The following is a 4992-nucleotide window of genomic DNA, read 5'->3' as shown; positions in this document are numbered from 1 at the left end:
GTCGTGGTCGACGGGCCCCGCGCTAGCCTCCTGGGCCTTGAGTGGTTCTAGGCCCTTGGACTCCACATTGGGGGCATTCACCACATCTCCCAGTCCGCCCTCGACTCCATCTGGTCCGAGTTCGAGGACGTCTGGAAGGGCCCGCTCGGCTGCTACAAGGGGCCGCCTGTTCGCCTGAGCATCGACCCCACCACCACCAGAGATCCGGAGCAAGAAGCGTTTGCGGAGATCGCACGGGACAATGAGCGACCGCAAGCCGGCCCCTCAGAGGAACTGCCAGACACTGCCTTACCCGCTGCGAGCACACCCGAGCCAACCACCACGCCAGCTGCTGTTGCCATATCACCAGAGCCGGTCCCAGCGGTGCGCAGGTCACAGCGGGTACGAACACGACCAAGCCACCTCAAAGACTTTGTGTGCTAGTTGTGTTCAGGCTTAGGAGGGAGGGGTGTTATGTATGTACATAGTTCAGATAGTAAGCAGGGGCAAACCTAGGAGCTTGAGTCCCAGGCGAAGGCTCCTAAGCCCTACTCGTGCGATTGGCCCGAGCCAGTGCGCCCCATTGGCCCTAAGCCAGGTCACGCTATTGGAGACCCAGGGGTTGTTCCCCCCTATCATGGATCGGGGGGGAGTGGCCGCAAGCGGCCAGGGGAAATATAAGCGGGGCCGGTTTTCACAGTTCTCAGTTCTGTTCTGTACTGCAATAAACGAGTTGTGTTGGAACTCCGTCTCGACCTCGTGTGTCCTCCCCACGCAGACTTAACACTGTGTTAACTCTTTCCCACCTGGGCCATGGAGAAATGTATTCCCTCTGTACTACAAGAGGGCTGGGGGCGGAAGTGAGGCCAATGGAGGGGTTAAAGGGGGCAGGGCCAGAATGCACGGTGGGGGGCGAGTTCTTAGCCAGTGTGTCCTCATTTCATCCCTGCAGGCAGAGGTAGCAGGAGCCGGCTGTAGAATCCGGCCCCGACCATGCAAAGCAGGAGCAACACCAGCATGCTGCTGGACAGCTACAACCAGCTGGTGCAACAGACCATCCTGTGCCACCAGGTGGGCAAGTACGCCACCGGTTGGATGCCTGCCTGCTTTCCCGTGCAGGGGGAGGTCATCTGGGGCAGCTGCCTGCTTTGGGCTTGGTCGGCTAATTTTTAAGTTGATAATTTTGTGTGACCCGTGAATGATGTTATAAATATCCATTGGCCCTTGGTGGAAAAAGGTTCCCCTCCCCTGTGCTACTATGTAATTTCTGCATCGGTTAATGTGTCACATGTTGTGTTGTCAGGTTTGTTCCAGCTCTGTTTCAGATATCTGGTTGGTTCCAGATTTCCGCGTTCCAAATCCTGTTCTACCATTTATTTAGGATTGCCAACTTCCAGGTACTAGCTGGAGATTTCCTGCTATTACAACTGATCTCCAGCTTATAGAGATCAGTTCCCCTGGAGAAAATGGCCGCTTTGGCAATTGGACTCTATGGCATTGAAGTCCCTCCCCAAACCCCGCCCTCCTCAGGCTTCACCCCCAAAACTTTCCTTTCCTTTCCTTTTATCCCTTAGAAGCTCCTTGATCAATTGATCTTGAGCAGCATATATCTAGTGTTGGAGGGATATAAGGACTGAAACAAATCTTGCCACTGACAATGTAGCCTTGGGGTCCCTATCACTTAGTAAAAAAGGCATTATGTCAGTCACAGAGGCATTGGATTTGTATATTAAAAGGGGGGAAATATAGTGCGATCGAAGTTCCTCGTAAAAGCGGCATTCCAAAAGGGCGTGGGCTAATGAGTCAATAGAGCCAGAAGAGCAAGGGAAGATCCTGTCAGAGTATGGTATATTCAGAATTCTGCCCTGCATTACCATAGAAGGGTTAGCATTCAATCTAGCCAAGCAAAAAGCTCTACAGAGACGAGGAGTAGTTAGATAATATGTATAGGCAGGCAGACCACGTGGAGGGGGTATTCCGAAGAATTGGGATGAACAGACACGACGAGCATGAAAAGTAGTGCTGTTATAATCAAGCTCTTTAATGCGCTTTTTAATTTTGGCAAAAGCTTCAGTTTTCCCAAGATCTGATAACATATCCTGCGAGAAGCCCAACAACGCCAGTTTCTCATCTAAGATTTTTTGCCATGAGGATTTAAAAGGGTCATGCTTCAGAGAAGCTAGGAACCCCTCAGTGCTAAAGCACAGTTTAAGGTGTAGTTTAAAGGCGGCCAACCACGCCCTAGCTTCAAGTGACATTTGGCCAAACTCGGAACGAAGAGTAACGCCAGCAACACATCGAGGGGCATTTAGAAGTTTTTGTAAGAACTGAAGCAGTGGACGATCTATAGATTCATTGATGACTGTAATCCAGATGGCAACACCAAAGAGGATAATTGGGGTAATTTTCAGATTAAAAACCTGAATAGCCCCTGGAATATATTTGCCACCTTTGGTGTGAAAAAAAATTGACAATAGCACCAACCCCAGGTTTAATTTTGCTGGACACTGCTTTTTGATGGGCATTCCAATTTAGGTTACGGGAAAAAAGAATGCCAAGGTAAACAAACTCCTTGACTTGGTCAACCTCAAAGCCATCTAATACCCAGCGAAAAAGAGGCAATTTTCTCTTCTTAGTGAAGATCATAATCTTAGATTTATGAGGGTTTATTTTAAGACCTTCCCTAGAGCAGTACTCAGAAAAAGTTTGCAAAGATTTTTTCAAACCAATTCTTGTGTGGGACAGGAGAACTGCATCGTCAGCATAGAGTAGAATCGGGGTGGGATGACTTGCAAGCTTTGGGGGGTGGCAAAACTCTGAGAAATTGGTTGCCATATCATTCACGTATAGGTTAAACAAGAGAGGAGCAAGGAGGCAACCTTGTCTAACTCCCTTGACCAGTTCAAAGGGCTCGGTTAGTTCTCCTTGGTTGCCACAGCGAACCTGAGCTGTGAGGTCAGTATGAAATTGCTGAATAAGCCATAGTAACCTCCTATCCATAGTAGAATGTGATAGTTTCAACCATAGCCTCTCCCTCGGGATGGTATCAAAAGCTCCCTTAAGATCCATAAAACCTGCATAAAGGGTGCCATTTCTGGGGGAGGAATATTTCTCTGCTAGATGGGAGAACACTAAACAGTGGTCCGTGACAGACCAACCCCTTCTAAAGCCAATCTGTTCCCAGCCAAGGATGTCATTACTCTCAACCCAGTCCAACAGCCTCTTTAATAAGTAGGAGGAATACAATTTGCCTAAGCAAGACAAAAGGCTGATTGGACGATAACAGCTTGGGTCAGAGCGCTGACCCTTTTTAAAGATTGGGACGATAATAGTATGTCTCCAAGATTTTGGAATAGCTCCTGAGGCATTAATTTGTGTGAATACAGGAGCAAGAATGTTGGCCCACCAATCGCTGTTGACTTTAAAAAGTTCGTAGGGAATTAGATCAGGACCTGAGTGTAGGCGATCAATGAGCGGTTTAATTTCCTTAGGAGACACATCTGGCCAGGAATTCAACAAAATAGAAGGTGCTACAGGTATAAGACCCTGGTTTTCCACAGAGTAGGAGAAGAGGCTCTTGAAGTAAGCTACCCAGACCGAAGACGGGATACATACGGGTCCCAAAACCTTCCACTGGTGGCGAAGAGGGACTTGGCAACCCTACATTTATTGGATGTCTCATCCTGTTGATTGTATTTGACTTACTCTATGTTTTTGGAGGCAACGTGGCTGCGCTGCCTCCAAAGGAGGTTTCGGCCCTGCTGAAACCGCCTTGCGGCGGGAAAAATCCGTGCAACCCTCATAGGGTTGCACTGGAGATACGGCACCTAAAAGGTGGCGTATCTGCCCCCCCAAAAAAGGGGTGTTTTCCACCTGAACGGGCTGTGGAGGCCACCTAACGGCGGCTCCTCCCCCAGCCCGGCACCAGAATGCCCTGGGAACACCTCCTGGGATGCTGGGATGCCCCGGAAATGCCTCCCGAGACGCCGGCGTGGCCTTTGACGGTGTTGGGATGCCGCTGGAAGACCTGTCAGCGTCCTGGGGTGGTGCTGCCATGGCAGCACCCGGAGACCGGCGTCCGGGCCTTCCCGCCAGCGTTGGGGCCACTAATGCCTGTGTAAGTAGCCTGGCACTGGCGCTGGGGCCCCGGACTCCGGCACAGCATCTTCCTGCCCTCCTAAGGGCTTTCGCCCTTAGAGCTCAGGAATGCGCTGTAACACGGCTACCCACTGTGATCTAGCAAACATCTTGTATGGGTTAAACTAAGATCATTCAGCACATATACTAAAATTGGAATGGTACAAAGAAGATTAGCATGGCCCCTGCACAGGGATGACACACAAACTACAATTATTAATTAAACTCTGAACTGTGCTAGTTTTTAAATGCACTAACCCAGTATTCAGGTTGGGATGTGCAATGGTAGAGTACAGCCCGATTTCATCAGATCTTGGAAGCTAAGCAGGGTCAGTACTTGGATGGGAAACCACCAAGGAAGACTTTGCAGAGGAAGGCAATATTAGAGCCTGATCAGGAGAAAATAATGATTCAAAGAGTGGAGCGCAGCAAAAGCAGGTGCAGGAAGGGGGGAACATTTCAACCTTTTCAGTAATTGCTAAGGCAGAGGTATAGTGGTGCAGGCCAGCAGTTAGCAGTCCAGATTTCTGTGGAGGCAAGGAAATGAGAGGCACAGCAACTTTGCCAGACTGAAATTGCAGCAGGGTGGGGATGCTGGCAACTCCTCTGGAAAGCCTTTTCAATGGCTGGGAGAGTTTATTGGTTGTGCAATTCTGCTGAGAATTTTAAAAATCTCAGTTTAACATGGTTGAGGAGCCTTGCACCTTTATTTTGGACTTGAGGTCATTATGAATGGAATAGGAAAATAATATGTGAATAGAAATTATCAAGAGGCACTGCAAGACCATTTTATTTGCCAGGGCTTTTAACAAGATTTCAACTGCAGGTACCTTTTGGGGAAAGGGGATTATTCAGGCCTTTCTTTTATAAGTTTCA

General features: G+C 49.0%; 1 pseudogene; it reads left to right on the top strand.

The window, feature by feature from the left end:
• The first annotated feature begins 4233 nt into the window (after nt 1–4233).
• Nucleotides 4234–4346, top strand: LOC130483144 (U6 spliceosomal RNA; annotated as a pseudogene).
• Nucleotides 4347–4992: the final 646 nt, after the last annotated feature.

Source organism: Euleptes europaea, chromosome 9 (genome assembly GCF_029931775.1).
Source record: "Euleptes europaea isolate rEulEur1 chromosome 9, rEulEur1.hap1, whole genome shotgun sequence".
Lineage (NCBI taxonomy): Eukaryota > Metazoa > Chordata > Lepidosauria > Squamata > Sphaerodactylidae > Euleptes > Euleptes europaea.
Note: the sequence above shows the minus strand (reverse complement) of the source record. Positions and strands in the feature narration are given on the sequence as shown.